Source organism: Somniosus microcephalus, chromosome 4 (assembly GCF_052327205.1).
Source record: "Somniosus microcephalus isolate GS21.2 chromosome 4, FLI_Smic_1.0, whole genome shotgun sequence".
Taxonomy (NCBI): Eukaryota; Metazoa; Chordata; class Chondrichthyes; order Squaliformes; family Somniosidae; genus Somniosus; species Somniosus microcephalus.
In genome coordinates, this window is record NC_140990.1 from 142,252,365 (window position 1) to 142,273,487 (window position 21,123).

The 21,123-nt window shown below is 45.6% G+C and overlaps 1 pseudogene; it reads right to left on the reverse strand.

Annotated features, from left to right (window-relative positions):
* Window positions 1–20,030: 20,030 nt before the first annotated feature.
* LOC147119865 (uncharacterized) overlaps window positions 20,031–21,123 on the reverse strand; it is a 60,025-nt pseudogene continuing 58,932 nt past the window's right edge.

Below are 21,123 nucleotides of genomic sequence, written 5' to 3' on the forward strand. Positions count from 1 at the left end.
TTAATACACAAATAACAATGTATTTCCATCATCACTCTATTGTTATGGATGATCACCATAGATTGGGAATGCAAATCCCAGAGATTTAAACTGAGATCCTGCTGTCTTAATTCCCAAATAACAATGTATTTTGATCATCACTCTGTTGTTAAGGAGCATCGCCCTAGATTGGGCTATCAAATCCCGGAGATGTACACTGAGATCTTGCTGTCTTAATGCTAAATAAAAATGAATTTTCACCATCATTCTGTTGTTAAGGAGGATCGCCCTAGATTGGGTTTCAAATCTGGGAGATGTACATTGAGATCCTGCTGTCTTAATACACAAATAACAATGTATTTCCACCATCACGCTATTGTTGTGGAGGATCGCCCGAGATTGGGAACTCAAACCCCAGAGATTGAAACTGAGATCCTGCTGTCTTAATACACAAAAAAATGTATTTTAACCATCACACTACTGTTATGGAGGACCGCACTAGATTGGGAACTCAAAACCCAAAGATTTAAACTGAGACCCTGCTGTATTAATACACACATAAAAATGTATTTTCTCCATCACTCTACTGTTATAGAGGATCACCCTTGATTGGGAACTCAAATCCCAGAGATTTAAACTGATTTCCTGCTGTTTAAGACACAAATAACAATGTATTTCCACCATCACTCTACTGTTATGGAGGATCGCCCTAGATTGTGAACCCAAATCCGAGAGATTTAATTAGATATCCTGCTGTCTTAATACACAAATAACAATGAATTTCCACGATCACTCTGTTGTTAAGGAGGACCGCCCTAGTTTGAGCTATCAAATCCGGGAGATGTACACTGAGATCTTGCTGTCTTAATGCACAAATAACAATGAATTTTCACCATCATTCTGTCGTTAAGGAGGATCGCCGTAGATTGGGATCCCAAATCCCAAAGATATAAACTGAGATCCTGCTGTCTTAATACAGAAATAACAATGAAGCCCCACCATCACTCTATTGTTAGAGAGGAAAACTCTAGATTTGAACTCAAATCCCAGAGAGTTAAACTGAGATTCTGCTGTCATAATACACAAATAACAATGTATTTCCACCATCACTCTATTGTTATGGAGGATCGCCCTAGATTTGAACTCAAATGCGAGAGATTTGATTTGAGATCCTGCTGTCATAATACACAAATAACAATGTATTTCCACCATCACTCTATTGTTATGGAGTATCACCCTGGATTGGGAACCAACATCCCGGATATGTACACGGAGATCCTGCTGTCTTAATGCACAAATAACAATGTATTTCCACCATCACTCTATTGTTATGGAGGAGCGCCCTAGATTGGGAACCCAAATTCCAGAGATTTATCCTGAGATCCTGCTGTCTTAATACACAAATAGTATTGTGTTTTCTCCATAAATCTGTTGTTATGGAGGATCGCCCTAGATTGGGCTTTCGAATCCCGGAATTGTACACTGAGATCCTGCTGTCTTAATACACAATAACAATCTGTTTTCACCATAATTCTGCTGTTAAGGAGGATCGCCCTAGATTGGGCTGTCAAATTCCGAGATCTAAACTGAGATCATGCTGTCTCAATACAGAAATAACAATGAAGCCCCAGCATCACTCTATTGTTAGTGAGGACCACACTAGATTTAAACTCAAATCCCAGATATGTACACCGAGATTCTGCTGAAATAATACACAAATAACAAAGTATTTGCACCGTCACTCTACTGTTATGGAGTATCGCCCTAGATTGGGAACCCAATTCCCAGAGAAGTAAACTCAGATCCTGCTGTCTTAATACACAAATAGCAATGCATTCCCATCATCACTCTGTTTTTAAGGTGGATGGCCCTAGATTGGGAAAGCAAATACCAGAGATTTAACCTGAGATCCTGCTTAGTTAATACGCAAATAGCAATGTATTTCCACCAAAATTCTACTGTTATGCTGTATCGCTCTAGATTGGGAACACAAATCTCGGAGGTCTACACTGTGAACCTGCTGTCATAATGCACAAATAACAATGTATTTCCACCATCATTCTATTGTTATGGAGGATCGCCCTAGATTTGAACTCAAATCCCACAGATTTAAACTGAGATCCTGCTGTCTTAATATACGAATAACAATGAATTTTCACCTTCATTCTGTTGCTATGTAGGATCGCCCTAGATTGGGCTTTCAAATCCCAGAGATGTACATTGAGATCCTGCTGTCTTAATACACAAATAACAATGAAGACTCACCATCACTCTATTGTTAGGGAGGACCACTCTAGATTTGAACTCAAATCCCAGAGAGCTAAATTGAGTTCCTGCTGCCTTAATACACAAAAAACAAATTATTTCTACCAGCACTCAATTGTTATAGATGACTGCCCTAGATTTGAACTCAAATCCCAGAGATTTAATTTGAGATCCTACTGTCATAATACACAAATAACAATGTATTTCCACCATCACTCTATTGCTATGGAGGATCGCCCTGGATTGGGGAGCAAAATCCCGGATCTGTACACGGAGATGCTGCTGTCCTAATACACAAATAACAATGTATTTCCACCATCAATCTATTGTTATGGAGGATCGCCGTAGATTGGGAACCCAAATCCCAGAGATGTACACTGAGATCCTGCTGTCTTAATATAAAAAAAGCAATGTCTTTCCACCATCACTCTACTGTTATGGAGGATCGCCCTAGATTGGGAACCCAAATTCCAGAGATTCATCCTGAAATCCTGCTGTCTTAATACACAAATAGCAATGTGTTTTCACCATAAATCTGTTATTAAGGAGGATCGCCCTAGATTGGACTTTCGAACCCCGGAATTGTACACTGAGATCCTGCTGTCTTAATACACAATAACAATCTGTTTTCACCATAATTCTGCTGTTAAGGAGGATCGCCCTAGATTGGGCTGTCAAATGCCGAGATCTACACTGAGATCCTACTGTTTCAATACAGAAATAACAATGAAGCCCCACCATCACTCTATTGTTAGTGAGGGCCACTCTAGGTTTGAACTCAAATCCCAGAGATGTGCACTGAGATTCTGCTGAAATAATACACAAATAACAATGTATTTCCAAAATCACTTTATTGTTGTAGAGGTTCGCCCTAGATTGGGCTATCAAATCCCAGAGATGTACACTGAGATCTTGCTGTCAGAATGCAGAAATAAAAATGAATTTTCACCATCATACTGTTGTTAAGGAGGATCGCTCTAGATTGGGCTTTCAAATCCGGGAGATGTACATTGAGGTCCTGCTGTCTTAATAAACAAATAACAATGTATTTCCACCATCACGCTATTGTTATGGAGGATCGCCCTAGCTTTGAAATCAAATCCCAGAGAATTATTTTGAGATCCTGCTGTCATAATACACAAATAACAATGTATTTTCCACCTTCATTCTGTTGTTATGGTGGATCGACCTAGATTATGAACTCAAATCTCAGAGATTTAAACTGTTATCCTGCTGTCTTAATACACAAATAACCATGCATTTCCACCATCACTCTATTGTTATGGAGGATCGCCTCAGATTGGGCTTTGAAATCCCAGAGATGTACACTCAGATCCTGCTGTCTTAATACAAAAATAACAATGTGCTTTCACCATAATTCTGTTGTTATGCAGGATCGCGCTAGATTGGGCTTTTAAATCCCAGAGGTCTACACTGTACACCTGCTGTCTTAATACACAAATAACAAAGTATTTCCACCATCACTTTATTGTTGTGGAGGATCGCCCTAGATTGGGCTTTCAAATCCGGGAGATGTACATTGAGATCCTGCTGCCTTAATACACAAATAACAATGTATTTCCACTATCACGCTACTGTTATGGAGGAACGCCCTAGATTGGGAACTCAAATCCCAGAGATTTAAACTGAATTTCTGCTGTCTTAATACACAAATAACAATGTATTTCCATCATCACTCTATTGTTATGGATGAGCACCATAGTTTGGGAACGCAAATCCCAGAGATTTAAACTGAGATCCTACTGTCTTAAGTCCCAAATAACAATGTATTTTGATCATCACTCTGTTGTTAAGGAGCATCGCCCTAGATTGGGCTATGAAATAACCGGAGATGTACACTGAGATCTTGCTGTCTTAATGCCAAATAAAAATGAATTTTCACCCTCATTCTGTTGTTAAGGAGGATCGCCCTAGATTGGGCTTTCAAATCTGGGAGATGTACATTGAGATCCTGCTGTCTTAATACACAAATAACAATGTATTTCGACCATCACGCTATTGTTAAGGAGGATCGCCCGAGATTGGCAACTCAAACCCCAGAGATTAAAACTGAGATCCTGCTGTCTTAATACACAAATAAAATTTATTTTCACCTTCACACTACTGTTTTGGAGAACCGCGCTAGATTGCGAACTCAAAACCCAAAAATTGAAACTGAAACCCGGCTGTATTAATACACACATAAAAATGTATTTTCTCCATCACTCTACTCTTATAGAGGATCGCCCTAGATTGGGAATTCAAATCCAAAGATTTAAACTGAGATCCTGCTGTCTAAATACACAAATAACAATGTATTTCCACCATCACTCTACTGTTATGGAGGATTGCCCTCGATTGTGAACCCAAACCCCAGAGATTTAATTAGAGATCCTGCTGTCTTAATACACAAATAACAATGTATTTCCACGATCACTCTGTTGTTAAGGAGGACCGCCCTAGTTTGGGCTATCAAATCCGGGAGATGTACACTGAGATCTTGCTGTCTTAATGCACAAATAACAATGAATTTTCACCGTCATTCTGTCGTTAAGGAGGATCGCCGTAGATTGGGATCCTAAATCCCAAAGATATAAACTGAGATCCTGCTGTCATAAAACACAAATAACAATGTATTTCCACCATCACTCTATTGCTATGGAGGATCGCCCTGGATTGGGAAGCAAAATACTGGATATGTACACGGAGATCCTGCTGCCTTAATGCACAAATAACAATGTATTTCCACCATCAATCTATTGTTATGGAGGACCGCCGTAGATTGGGAACCCAAATCCCAGAGATGTACACTGAGATCCTGCTGTCTTAATACAAAAAAAGCAATGTCTTTCCTGCTGTCTTAATACACAAACTGTTGTTAAGGAGGATCGCCCTAGATTGGACTTTCGAATCCTGGAATTGTACACTGAGATCCTGCTGTCTTAATACTCAATAACAATCTGTTTTCACCATAATTCTGCTGTTAAGGAGGATCGCCCTAGATTGGGCTGACAAATGCCGAGATCTACACTGAGATCCTGCTGTTTCAATACAGAAATAACAATGAAGCCCTACCATCACTCTATTGTTAGTGAGGACCACTCTAGGTTTGAACTCAAATCCCAGAGATGTGCACTGAGATTCTGCTGAAATAATACACAAATAACAATGTATTTCCACCATCACTTTATTGTTGTAGAGGATCGCCCTAGATTGGGCTATCAAATCCCAGAGATGTACACTGAGATCTTGCTGTCAGAATGCACAAATAAAAATGAATTTTCACCATCATTCTGTTGTTAAGGAGGATCCCCCTAGATTGGGCTTTCAAATCCGGGAGATGTACATTGAGGTCCTGCTGTCTTAAAACACAAATAACAACGTATTTCCACCATCACGCTATTGTTATGGAGGAACGCCCTAGCTTTGAAATCAAATCCCAGAGATTAATTTTGAGATCCTGCTGTCATAATACACAAATAACCATGTATTTCCACCTTAATTCTGTTGTTATGGTAGATCGACCTAGATTATGAACTCAAATCTCAGAGATTTAAACTGTTATCCTGCTGTCTTAATACACAAATAACCTTGTATTTCCACCATCATTCTATTGTTATGGAGGATCGCCTTAGATTGGGCTTTGAAATCCCAGAGATGTACACTCAGATTCTGCTGTCTTAATACGAAAATAAGAATGTGCTTTCACCATAATTCTGTTGTTATGCAGGATCACGCTAGATTGGGCTTTCAAATCCCGGAGGTCTACACTGTAAACCTGCTGTCTTAATACACAAATAACAATGTATTTCCACCATCACTTTATTGTTGTGGAGGATCGCCCTAGTTTGGGCTTTCAAATCTGGGAGATGTACATTGAGATCCTGCTGTCTTAATACACAAATAACAAAGTATTTCCACCATCACGCTATTGTTATGAAGGATCGCCCTAGATTGGGAACTCAAATCCCAGAGATTTAAACTGAATTTCTGCTGTCTTAATACACAAATAACAAAGTATTTCAATCATCACTCTGTTGTTATGGATGATCACCATAGATTGGGAACGCAAATCCCAGAGATTTAAACTGAGATCCTGCTGTCTTAATTCCCCAATAACAATGTATTTTGATCATCACTCTGTTGTTAAGGAGCATCGCCCTAGATTGGGCTATCAAATCCCGGAGATGTACACTGAGATCTTGCTGTCTTATTGCCAAATAAAAATGAATTTTCACCCTCATTCTGTTGTTTTAAGAGGATCGCCCTAGATTGGGCTATCAAATCCCGGAGATGTACATTGAGATCCTGCTGTCTTAATACACAAATAACAATGTATTTCCACCATTTTGCTATTGTTATGGAGGATCGCCCGAGATTGGGATCTCAAACCCCAGAAATTAAAACTGAGATCCTGCTGTCTTAATACACAAATAAAATATATTTTCACCATCACACTACTGTTATGGAGGACCGCACTAGATTGGGAACTCAAAACCCAAAGATTGAAACTGAAACCCGGCTGTATTAATACACACATAAAAATGTATTTACTCCATCACTCTACTCTTATAGAGGATCGCCATAGATTGGGAATTCAAATCCCAGAGATTTAAACTGAGATCCTGCTGTCTAAATACACAAATAACAATGTATTTCTACCATCACTCTACTGTTATGGAGGATCGCCCTAGATTGTGAACCCAAATCCCAGAGATTTAATTAGAGATCCTGCTGTCTTAATACACAAATAACAATGTATTTCCACGATCACTCTGTTGTTAAGGAGGACCGCTCTGGTTTAGGCTATCAAATCCGGGAGATATACACTGAGATCCTGCTGTCTTAATGCACAAATAACAATGAATTTTCTCCATCATTCTGTCATTAAGGAGGATCGCCGTAGATTGGGATCCCAAATCCCAAAGATATAAACTGAGAGCCTGCTGTCATAAAACACAAATAACAATGTATTTCCACCATCACTCTATTGCTATGGAGGATCGCCCTGGATTGGGAAGCAAAATCCTGGATATGTACACGGAGATCCTGCTGTCTTAATGCACAAATAACAATGTATTTCCAGCATCAATCTATTGTTATGGAGGATCGCCGTAGATTGGGAACCCAAATCCCAGAGATGTACACTGAGATCCTGCTGTCTTAATACAAGTAAAGCAATGTCTTTCCACCATCACTCTACTGTTATGGAGGATCGCCCTAGATTGGGAACCCAAATTCCAGAGATTCATCCTGAAATCCTGCTGTCTTAATACACAAATAGCAATGTGTTTTCACCATAAATCTGTTGTTAAGGAGGATCGCCCTAGATTGCACTTTCGAATCCCGGAATTGTACACTGATATCCTGCTGTCTTAATACTCAATAACTATCTGTTATCACCATAATTCTGCTGTTAAGGAGGATCGCCCTAGATTGGGCTGTCAAATGCCGAGATCTACACTGAGATCCTGCTGTCTCAATACAGAAATAACAATGAAGCCCCACCATCACTCTATTGTTCGTGAGGACCACTCTAGGTTTGAACTCAATTGCCAGAGAAGTAAACTGAGATCCTGCTATCTTAATACAGAAAAAACAACGCATTTCCACCATCACTCTGTTGTTATGGTGGATCGCCCTTATTGGGAAAGCAAATCCCAGAGATTTAACCTGAGATCCTGCTGTGTTAATACACAAATAACAATGTATTTCCACCAACACTCTACTGTTATGCTGGATCGCCCTAGATTGGGACCTCAAACCCCGGAGATTTAAACTAAGATCCTGCTGTCTTAATACACAGATAAAAATGTATTTCCATCATCACTCTGATGTTATGGAGGATCGCTCTAGATTGGGAACTCAAATACTGGATATGTACATGGAGATCCTGCTGGCTTAATGCACAAATAACAATGTATTTCCACCATCAGTCTACTGTTATGCAGGATCGCCCTAGATTGGGACCCTAATACCCAGAGTTTGAAACTGAGACCCTGATGTCTTAATACACAAATATCAATGTATTTTCATCATCATTCTGTTGTTAAGGAGGATCGCCCTAGATTGAGCTATCAAATCCCGGAGATGTACACTGAGATCCTGCTGTCAAAATGCAAAATTTAAAATGTATTTCCACCATTACTCTATTGTTATGGAGGATCGCCCTGGATAGGGAACTCAAATCCCAGAGATTTAAACTGAGATCCTGTTGTCTTAATACACAGATAACAATGCATTTCCGCCATCACTCTACTGCTATAGAGAATCGCCCTAGATTGGGAACACAAATCCCAGGGGTCTACACTGTCAATCTGCTGTCTTAATCCACAAATAACAATGTATATCCACCATCATTCTTTTGTTATGGAGGCTCACCATAGATTAGGAACCTAAATCCCATAGAATTAAACTGAGATCCTGCTGTCTGAATACACAAAAAGCAATGTAATTCCACCATCACTCAATTGTTATGGAGGATCGCCGTAGATTGGGATCCTAAATGACAAATATATAAACTGAGATCCTGCTGTCTTAATAAACAAATAACAATGTATTTCCACCATCACTCTATTGTATTGGATGATCGCCCTAGATGTGAACTCAAATCGTAGAGACTTAATTAGAGATCCTGCTGTTTTAATACACAAATAACAATGCATTTCCACGATCACTCTGTTGTTAAGGACGAACGCCCTTGATAGGGCTATCAAATCCGGGAGATGTACACTGAGATCTTGCTGTCTTAATGCACAAATAACAATGAATTTTCACCATCATTCTGTCGTTAAGGAGGATCGCCGTAGATTGGGATCCCAAATCCCAAAGGTATAAACTGAGATCCTGCTGTCTTAATACAGAAATAACAATGAAGCCCCACCATCACTCTATTGTTAGAGAGGACCACTCTAGATTTGAACTCAAATCCCAGAGAGTTAAACTGAGATTCTGCTGTCATAATGCACAAATAACAATGTATTTCCACCATCACTCTATTGTTATGGAGGATCGCCCTAGATTTGAACTCAAATCCGAGAGATTTGATTTGAGATCCTGCTGTAATAATGCACAAATAACAATGTATTTCCACCATCACTCTATTGTTATGGAGGATAGCCCTGGATTGGGAACCAAAATCCCGGATATGTACACGGAGATCCTGCTGTCTTAATGCACAAATAACAATGTATTTCCAATATCACTCTATTGTTATGGAGGATCGCCCTAGATTGGGAACCCAAATTCCAGAGATTTATCCTGAGATCCTGCTGTCTTAATACACAAATAGCAATGTGTTTTCTCCATAAATCTTTTGTTATGGAGGATCACCCTAGATTGCGCTTTCGAATCCCGGAATTGTACACTGAGATCCTGCTGTCTTCATACACAATAACAATCTGTTTTCACCATAATTCTGCTGTTAAGGAGGATCGCCCTAGATTGGGCTGTCAAATTCCGAGATCTACACTGAGATCATGCTGTCTCAATACAGAAATAACAATGAAGCCCCAGCATCACTCTATTGTTAGTGAGGACCACACTAGATTTAAACTCAAATCCCAGATATGTACACTGAGATTCTGCTGAAATAATACACAAATAACAATGGGCTAGATTTTCAGTATAGGCAGTTTTGGGGCGCTAGCTTTAGCGCCCGCCCGAAGTTAGCGCCCGCCCCAAAGTAGCGCCCCGTTGCCGGGAATTCAGTGGCTTCGCCCTAAGAGGTTGGTGGAGCGCTAAAAGAGGCGTTCCACTACTCTCTTTAGGCGCTAAGCCGGCGGTCCAGAGGGATAGCGCCCAGGCGGGGCGCAGCACGGGTGCGGTCATTTTTGCACTGACAGCAGACCCCGTGGTGCCGACCAGCTCTTAAAGGGGGAAGGGACGAATTGGTCTGCTGCCACGCCCTGCACACTGCAGCCTTGCAAAGAGGCCTCAACACTACTGCTCAGCCCCAGGGAGTCATGGCAACGCCAGAGAAGGCCCGTCAGCGTGCCCTGCGCTTCTCAGAGGGTGATCTGGACATAATGGTCACAGCTCTGGAGGTGAGGCGCAAGATCTTGTTTCCAGAGAGTGGGAGGAATCCAACCCACCACGACTACACCAAAGCCTGGAAGCAGATCGCCCAGAGGGTGACGTTCACCGGCGAGGCCCCCAGGACCCACAAACAATGCCGTAAGAAATACAACGATCTGACCAGGATTGTGAGGGTGAGTAGCCTTTCCAGTCTCCTCCTCATTCTTGCATGTACACCTGACATGATGGGCAAAGGGACCTGAAAGTCCTTTTGGCCAGCCCTCAGCCAGCAGCATTGGGACAGTCATGAGCATCAAATGGCCATTCGGCACTCTACACTTTGGCCAAGCTATTCCACCATGGGAGGCAGTGCACACTACATCAGGGCTTCACTCTGTCCAAGCTATTCCACCATGGGAAGCAGTGCACAGTACATCAGGGCTTCACTCTGTCCAAGCTATTCCACCATGGGAGGCAGTGCACACTACATCAGGGCTTCACTCTGTCCAAGCTATTCCACCATGGGAGGCAGTGCACACTACATCAGGGCTTCACTCTGTCCAAGCTATTCCACCATGGGAGGCAGTGCACACTACATCAGGGCTTCACTGCGCACTTACAGCCCGTCCTTTCTCTTGCAGGCTAAAGTAGCATTTAATCGCCAGGCCCGTGCCAGGGGTGGCCACGCCAAGCTGCAGAAGCTCACTCGGCTGGAGGAGCGCGTGTGTGTGCTCATGGGAGCCCGTGTGATTGTCCCCACAGCGTGCGGTGTATCCGACCCTCCACTGCCCGGCAATGGTAAGGACCTCGCCTTTTGGCCCTCTCGCGTCGCACTGGCCCATCCGAGCTACCTCCTTTGCCACTGTCCCACCAATGCGCTGAATCCCACCAGTCCTAACTCCCTCGCTGACGCCGTCTCCTCACTCTGAAGCTACTCTTGTGCATTCCTGCTTTCAGCTGGTGACGACCAGGACCCTGAGGCTGCCAGTGACAGCACCTCCGACCAGGAGGAGGAGGAGGAGCAAGCCGGACCTTCGGGGGAACAGTCACGTCCCGCAGGAGAGGAGTAAATGCTTGACACCTCCTCACTGGACGAGTGCCTGGAGGAACTGTCGCAGGGCAATGCAGCTTCTGGGACCAGTGGCGTCCAGCCACCCAGCAGCCGTGCGCGTGGCCCGCGGCCTTCCCCCCAAAGGGGGGAAGGATCAGAGGGGAGTGCTGCTGCTCGGCACACTCGCCGTCACCAACGCAGCAAGGGTCCCCTAGTTCGGCCCCCTCCTCCCCAGCGGGAGAGTCGCGACTCCAGTCCGGACACCTTCACTTCGGAGGAGGTGCGGAAGCTCGATCAGATGGCCGACGACTCGGACCGGCGCCACACGGAGCTCATGAGCGTGGTGGGGCGCATGCCTGAGGCCATCGAGTCGCTGGCGACCAGTGTGCGCGAGTTCGGGGCAGCAACTGCCGCGACTGGCCGCATGCTAACTGATGCCGTCAAGACCCTGGCGGATGTGATGCGCGCGCACACCAGGACCACAGGGCCACTCACTGCTGCCACACGCGCTGTCTCAGGCAGGCATCGCCAGGGCAGGCGCCGCGCTGGACCATCCCAGCAAGCCGGCCGTCGGCTGATTGCTGCGGATCCTGCAGTGCGGGCCCGGCCGAGTGCCACCGCGCCACAGCACCAGCCAGCGCATCCCAGACGCCAGCTGGCCCACATTGCGCCATCCGTCGCCGCCATTCCCCCTCTGGGGCGTCAAGGGCAAGCGGCTGCAGCTGATGGTGGCCAGGCTCAGGTGCGCCACTCAGGAGACGGCCCCTCGAGGCCCAAACGCCGTGTAGGCCGCCCCCCAGCGGCATCTGGCGGAAGGGCATCTGAGCCTCAGGCGCCTTCCCCCAGCCTCGCAGCAGCCACTGGGCAGAGCTTGCGAAGGAGCAGCAGGCAGGGCAGGGGAGGCAAAATGCTGGCCAAGGTCTCGCCCTCGCGGGCCACTCAGTAGAGGGTGTGGCCAGCTTTCCTTTAATATGGCGGTGGCCATCTTTATTTTGCCCATGGTTGTGCTTTTGGAGGGCTTTTTTTTTGCGTTAGGCCGACGTTGAGGCCCGGTTTCAATAAAGGTGGAGTGGCTCCTCCCCAGTTTGTGGGAGTGAGTCGTTTGTTGGGCTTTTTGTGGGGCCCGTTTATTGTTTTTGGGGATTCATGTGGGAAGGGCTTTTCATTTTTGTGTAATAAAAAATTATCTTTATTCATGCAGTCTCCATGGTTGTTCTTCTTAGTGTTTGTTGGCTTCGCCGGCTGAGGGCTTGCGGAGCGGCTGCATTCATCTTCCCTCATGGCCCCTGGCCATTCCCTGACAGGGGGCTTAGAAGTATCGTGTAATAAGGTGGCGTCGTGCGGCCCTTGGCCCTGGTCGCTCCCTCCTGGGAACGTACTCCTGCTCCTGCTCCTCCTCCTCCTCCTCCTCCTCATGCTCCTCCTGCTCCTCCTCCTGAGGTGCTGGTCCAACGTCAGGTGGCAGTGCCTGAGTCCTGCGGATAGCCAGGTTGTGTAGCATGCAGCAAACCACCACAAATTGGGAGACCCGGTCCGGCGAATACTGGAGAGCTCCTCCGGAGCGATCAAGGCAGCGGAACCGCTGCTTGAGGACCCCAATAGTTAGCTCGATGATGTTGCGGGTGGTTTGATGGCTCTCGTTGTAGGCCTCTTCAGCAGCGGTCCTGGGCGCGCGGAGTGGGGTCATGAGCCAGGTGCACAAAGGATAGCCTTTGTCCCCGAGTAGCCATCCTCTTGGGGGAGGCTGTGCCTGGAACATGTCATGCACAGTACTCTGCCGCAGGATAAAGGCATCGTGGCTGCTGCCTGGGAAGCTGGCATTGACTGCCATGATGCGCTGCTTGTGGTCACAGACCAGCTGCACATTCAGAGAATGGTAGCCCTTCCTGTTGCGATACTGCTCGCCATGCTCCAGAGGGGCCTGCAAAGCCACATGCGTACAGTCAATGGCGCCCTGCACCAAGGGGAATTCCCCGAGTCTGGAAAATCCCAATGCGCGCTGATGCTGGCTCTCCAGGGCCATGGGGAAGGAGATGAATTGGCTTCTCCTTCTGAACAGTGCTTCGGTCACCTGGCGGATGCAGCGATGCGCGCCGTACTGGGAGATGTTTGCTATGTCCCCAGCAGCGTATTGGAAGGAGCCGGTGGCATAGAAGTTCAATGCCACTGTCACCTTCACTTCCACCGACAGAGACGTCCTGCACCTGAGCTTTGGCCGCAGATCTCGGCGAAGCAGGTGGCAGATCTCTGCAATCACCCCCTTTCGGAATCGGAGCCTTTTAACACATCGCGCGGCACTCATGTTTAGGTAGGAGCGCTGCTGGCGTTATAGCCTGACTGGGTAAGGCCTACGTGGCCGACGCCTGTAGCCCCCTCTGCCTCTAGCCAGGGCTGCCCCTCTCACAATGCGTCTGCGAGCCCTACGGACATGGAGCTGCAGCTCCGCGTTGGCACCCCATGCAACCCCCATCAAATCCTGGCAAACACTCTAATTTCCAAATGGCCACTTGCAGCGCTGTTGCCTGAGTCCAAAAATACCTGGCTCTTGCTGCTTGAAACCAGTTAGCTATCCTCCTTGTTGTGTCTCCAGAAATGCGTTGCACAAGACTGTTTTCTGAAAAAAGGATGGCCTTTATACTGGAGAGGACGTTCCCTTTAATTAGCGCCCCCCGGGGCCCGCGCTGGTTGTGTTGCGTTCCTTTTTCCAAACGCTCCGGCCGCCCGCCGCACAATGGGGCGGTCCGACTGAAGTTTGCAATCGGGGCGGCCAAAGGGCGTTGCACGAGGATGTGACGTCATTTTCTGCGCGCGCATCCGGGCGGGCGCTAAACTTTGCGCCGGCGCTAACGGGCAACTTAATTTGGGGCGGGGCGCAAACTGCGCTGCGCCCGGGCGCTACACGCATAGCGCCCGGAAATCACTTCTCTTAAGGCGCTAACTGCTGGCGCAAGCAACTGAAAATCTAGCCCTATATGCCTAATGATGAAGTAGAGATACCCATAGTATCTACCTCCGATCCGTTGATACTGGAACCAGATGAAACCGACACTGGCATTCAAGCCGAATCAGCCTTGCCAAAAGAACCTACTACACCACCAGAAACTACTACACCACTGAGGCGTTATCCGGACCGAGTCAGGAAGCCTCCAGAGAGACTGACTTATAATTGATTAACTGCAGCAATGTGTAGGTTATTGTTCTTGTAACATGTAATTAATGATTACTTAAAATATTATGTACTGATGGCTAAAAGGGGAGGAATTGTATTGTATGTGCCTTTCAGAGCCCCCTGTGTACTGTAATGCCGGTAATGGCCACTCGGGTTATATAAGCCTGTATATTGTGTTGTATCTGTTAGTTGACCTCCAGACTTTGTTCAGTAAACACCTGTGAAACCAACTCCTGCCTTCTGTGTCTCTATTAACACATGGTTACATAAAAGACACATTAACCCATCATCATAAGTCTCATCAAGCCCGATCCACTCATCATCCTAACTCAAACCAAGACACATTCACCAATCATCCTAACTCACACCAGGACCCATTCACCCATCATCCTAACTCACACCAAGACATATTCAATCATCGTCCTAACTCACACCAAGCCCCATTCACCCATCATCCTAACTCACAAAAAGACCCATTCACTCATCACCCTAACACACACCAAGACACATTCACACATCATTCTAATTCACACTAAGCCCCATTCACCCATCATCCTAACTCACACCAAGAAACATTCACCCACAATCCTAACTAAAACCAAGGCACATTCACGCATCATCCTAAATCACTCCAAACCACATTCACCCATCATCCTAACTCGCACCTACACCCATTCAATTATCATCCTAACTCACACCAAGCCCCATTCACCAATCATCTTAATTCACACCAAGGCCCATTCAACTATCAGCCTAACTAACACCATGCTACATTCACGCATGATCCTAACTCACACTAAGAGCCATTCATTCATCATCCTAGCTCGTAGCAAGCCACATTCACCCATCATCATAAATCGCCGCTATCCCCATTAACCCATCATCCTATCTCACACCAAGATCAGTTCACCCATCATCCTTACTCAACCCAAGACACATTCACCCATCATCCTAACTCAAACCAAGACACATTGACACATCATCCTAACTCACACCAAGCCCCATTCACTCATCATCCTAACTCAGAGCAAGGCCCATTCACCCATCATCTTAACTCACACAATGACTAATTCACACATCATCCTAACTCACACGAAGCCCCATTCACACATCATCATAACTCGCACGAAGTCCCATTCAGCCCTCCTGCTAACTCAAACCAAGATACATTCACACATCATCCTAAGTCACACCGAGCCCCATTCACCCATCATCCAACTCAAACCAAGACACATTTACCAATCATCCTAAATCACACCAAGACCCATTCACCCATCATCCTAATCAGACCAAGCCCCATTCAAACATCATCCTAACATATACGAAGCCACATTCACCCATCATCCAAACTCACATCAAGACACATTCACCCATCATCCTAACACGCAAACAGCCCCATTCAACAATCATCCTAACTCACACCAAGACCCAACCACCCATCATCCTAATTCAACCAAGACCCATTCACCCATCATCCTAACTCACACACAGACCCATTCACCCATCACCCTAACTCACACCAAGCCACATTCACCCATCATCCTAAGTCACAGACAATTCACCCATCGTCCTAATTCAAACCAAGACACATTCACCCATCATCCTAAGTCACACCAAGCCCCATTCACCCATCATCTTAACTCAAACCAAAACACTTTCACCCATCATCCTAAGTCACACAAAGCCACATTCACCCATCATCCTAATCACAGACAATTCACCCATCGTCCTAACTCAAACCAAGACACATTCACCCATCATCCTAAGTCACACCAAGCCCCAATGACCCATCATCCTAATTCAAACCAAGACCCATTCACCCATCATCCTAACTCACACACAGACCCATTCACCCATCACCCTAACTCACATCAAGCCACATTCACCCATCATCCTAAGTCACAGACAATTCACCCATCGTCCTAACTCAAACCAATACACTTTCACCCATAATCCTAAGTCACACAAAGCCCCATTCACCCTTCATCCTAATCACAGACAATTCACCCATCATCCTAAATCAAACCAAGACACATTCACCCATCATCCTAACTCACACCAGGACCCATTCACCCATCATCCTAACTCGCACTAAGATATATTCATCCATCGTCCTAACTCACACCACGCCCCATTCACCCATCATCCTAACTCCCACAAAGACCCATTCAGTCATCATCCTAACACACACCAAGACACATTCACACATCATTCTAACTCACACCAAGCCCCATTCACCCATCATCCTAACACACACCAAGAAACATTCACCCACAATCCTAACTAAAACCAAGGCACATTCACGCATCATCCTAAATCACTCCAAGCCCCATTCACTCTTCATCCTAACTCAGACCATGCCCCATTCACCAATCATCCTAACTTCCACCAAGCCCCATTCACCCATCATCCAAAATCACAGCAAACCAATTCAATCATCATCCTAACTCTCTACCAGCCCCATTCACCCATCATCCTAACTCACACCAACATCCATTCACACATCAACCTAACCCACGCAAAACCCCATTAACCCATCATCCTAACTTAAACCAAGCCCCTTTCGCACATCATTCTAACTCACACCAAGCCACATTCTTCCATCATTCTAAAGCACACCAAGCCCCATTTACACATCTTCCTAATTTACACCAAGCGAAATTCTCTCATCTTCCTAAATCAATCCAAGCACCATTCACCCATCATCCTAGCTTACACCAAGCCCCATTCATATCTCATCCTACCCCACACCAAGACTCATTCAAACAACATACTAACTAACACCAAGCCCCTTTCACCCATCTTTCTAACTCACACTAAGACCCATTCACCCATCATCCTAACCCACACCAAGCTTCATTCAAGCATCATACTAACTTACACCAAGACCCATTCACACATCATCCTAACTCACAACAAGGCACATTCACCCATCACACAAACTCACACCAAGCCCCATTCACCCATCATCCAAACTTAAACCAAGCCCCATTCACTCACCATCCTAGGTCACAGCAAGACCAATTCAAACATCATCCTAACTCACACAAATACACATTCACCCATCATCCTCACGCACATAATTACCCATTCACCCATCATCCTAACTTACAACAAGCCCCATTCACACATCATCCAAACTCACACCGAGACCCATTCACCCTTCATCCTAACTCACACCAAGCCCCATTCACCCATCATCCTAACCCACACAAAGACCCATTCACCCATCATCCTAACTCATGTCAATACCCATTCACCCATCATCCAAACTCACACCAAGACCCATTCACCCTTCATCCTAACTCAAGCCAAGCCACATTCACCCATCATCCTAACTTAAAGGATTAATTAGCAATCTTGTTGGGTCGGAGCAATCATAAATGATCGAATTCTTCATTAAGATGGAGAATGAAGTAGTTGACTCAGAGACTAGGGTACTAAATTTATATAAAGGACACTACGATGGTCTGAGGAGCGAGTTGGGTAGGATTGACTGAGGAATGTCACTGAAAGGGTTGATGGTGGATAGGCAATGGCAAACATTCAATGACCGAATGGCTGAACTACCGAATTTGTTCATCCCAGTTTGGCATAAAAATAAAACAAAAAATGTGACTCAACCTTGGTTAACAAGTGAAATTAGGGATAGCATAAGATCCAAGGAGAGGACATATAAATTGGCCAGAAAAAGCAATTATCCTGAGGATTGGGAGCAGTTTAGGATTCAACAAAGGAGGACAAAGGGATGAATTAAGAAGGGGAAAATAGAAAATGAGAGTAAGCTTGCAGGGAACATAAAAACTGACTGTAAAAGCTTTTATAGATATGTGAAGAGAAAAAGATTGGTGAAGTCAGGCATAGGTCCCTTGCAGTCAGAATCAGGGGAATTTATAATGGGGAACAAAGAAATGGCGGACCAACTAAATACAAATTTTGGTTCTGTCTTCACAAAGGAGGACACAAATAAACTCCCAGAGATGCAGGGGAACATAGGATCTGATGAAAGGGTGGAACTGAAAGAAATCAGTATTTGTAGGGAAATGGTGTAAGGAAAATTGATGGGACAGAAGGCCGATAAATCCCCAGGGCCTGATAATCTACATCCTAGGGTACTTAAGGAAGTGGCCCTAGAAATAGTAGATGCATTGCTGGTCATCTTCCAGAACTCAAAAGACTCTGGAACAATACCCATGGATTGGAGGGTAGCTAATGTTACCCCACAATTCATAAAAGGTGGTAGAGAAAAAGTGGGGAATTATCGACCGGTAAGCCTGACATTGGTAGTGGGGAAAATGCTAGAGTCCATTATAAAAGATGTAAAAGCAGAGCACTTGGAAAGCAGTGACGGGATTGAACAAAGTCAACATGGATTTACAAAAGGTAAATCGTGCTTGACTGAACTACACCAGGTTATAGTCCAACAGTTTTATTTGAAATCACAAGCTTTCGGAGCGCTGCTACTTCGTCAGGTGAAGTGGAGAGATGCATAAAGACACAACTTATATAGTTAGGTGTGGTTACATGTAGCGTGACATGAACCCAAGATCCCTGTTGAGGCCATCCTCATGAATGCGGAAACTTGGCTATCAGTTTCTGCTCTACGATTTTGCATTGTCGTGTGTCTTGAAGGCCGCCTTGGAGAATGCTTACCCGAAGATCGGAGGCTGAATGTCCTTGACTGCTGAAGTGTTCCCCGACTGTGAGGGAACACTCCTGCCTGGCGATTGTTGCACCGTGTCTGTTCATCCATTGTCGCAGTGTCTGCATGGCCTCGCCGATGTACCATGCTCTGGGGCATCTTTTCCTGCAACGTATGAGGTAGACAACGTTGGCTGAGTCACATGAGTATGTACCATGTACCTGGTGGGTGGTGTCGTCACGTGTGATGATGTTATCTGTGTTGATGATCTGGCATGTTTTGCAGAAGTTGCCGTGGCAGGGTTATATGGTGTCGTGGTCGCTGTTCTCCTGAAAGCTGGGTAATTTGCTGTGAACAATTGTCTGTTTGAGGTTAGGCGGCTGTTTGCAGGCGAGTAGTGGAGGTGTGGGGATGGCCTTAGCGAGGTGTTCATCATCATCGATGACATGTTGAAGGCTGCAAAGAACATGGCGTAGTTTCTCCGCTCTGGGGAAGTAGTGGACGATGAAGTCTGTTGGTTGTGTCCCGTGTTTGTCTTTTGAGGCGGTCTATGCGATTTTTTGCTGTGGCCCGGCGGAACTGTCGATCGACGAGTCGAGCGTCATATCCCGTTCTTACGAGGGCGTCTTTCAGCGTCTGTCGGTGTCCATCGCGTTCCTCCTCGTCTGAGCAGATCCTATGTATTTGCAGGACTTGTCCACAGGAGATGGCTTCTTTAACGTGGTTAGGGTGGAAGCTGGAGAAGTCGAGCATCCTGAGGTTGTCCGTGGGCTTGCGGTAGAGTTAAGTGCTGAGGTGTCCGTCTTTGATGGAGATTCATGTGTTCAAGAATGCAACCGATTTTGAGGAGTAGTCCATGGTGAGTTTGATGGTGGGATGGAACTTGTTGATGTTACTGTGTAGTCTTTTCAGTGATTCTTCGCCGTGGATGCATAGGAAGAAAATGTCGTCGATGTATCTGGTGTATAGCATTGGTTGGAGGTCCTGTGCAGCGAAGAAGTCTTGCTCGAACTTGTGCATGAAGATGTTGGCGTATTGGGGTGCGAATTTGATCCCCATGGCTGTTCCGTGTGTTTGGGTAAAGAACTGGTTGTCGAAGGTGAAGACATTGTGGTCAAGGATAAAGCAGATGAGTTGTAGGATGGCGTCTGAAGATTGGCTGTTGTTGCTGTTGAGTACTGAGGCTGCTGCAGCGATGCCGTCATCGTGGGGGATACTGGTGTAGAGTGCTGAGACATCCATCGTGGCGAGGAGCTTTCCTGGTTCAACTTGTCTGTGGATGCTGAGTTCCTGTAAGAAGTCTGTTGTGTCACGACAGAAGCTGGAGGTTCCCTGTACGATGGTTTTCAGGATGCCCTCGACGTATCCAGAGAGGTTCTCACACAGGGTTCCATTGCCTGATACGATAGGACATCCGGGTGTGTTGGCTTTGTGTATCTTTGGGAGGCAGTAGAAGTCTCCCACGTGGGGAGTACGTGGGATGAGAGCGCGTAGGATGCTTTGAAGGGTTGGATCAAAGGTCTTGATCAGTTTGTTGAGTTGGTGGGTGTGTTATTTGGTCGGATCTGCGGGTAACTGTATGTAGTGTTCCTGGTTGTCCCGTTCTCGTTATGCTTCTTTGCAATAGTCCGTTCTGTTCTGTATGACGATGGCTCCTCCTTTGTCTGCTGGTTTGATGATGATGTTGCGGTTGGTCTTGAGAGTGTGGATGGCATTGTGTTGTGCTCGGGTGACATTCTGGACTGTATTGTGAGTGCGGCTGATGAATCTGGCATTGATACTTCTCCTGACAGCTTGAGCATACATGTCAAGCTTAGGGCACTGACCCTCCGGAGGGGCCCAATTTGATTCTTTCTTCTTCAGTTGCTGCACTGCGGATCCCTCTGTCTCCTGTTCCGGATCATTGGTTATCTCATTGGGTTCGCTGCTGACATCTTGGGATTTGTGGAAGAATTCCCGGAGCCTCATTCTCCTGATGAATTCCTCTGTGTCTGCCGCGAG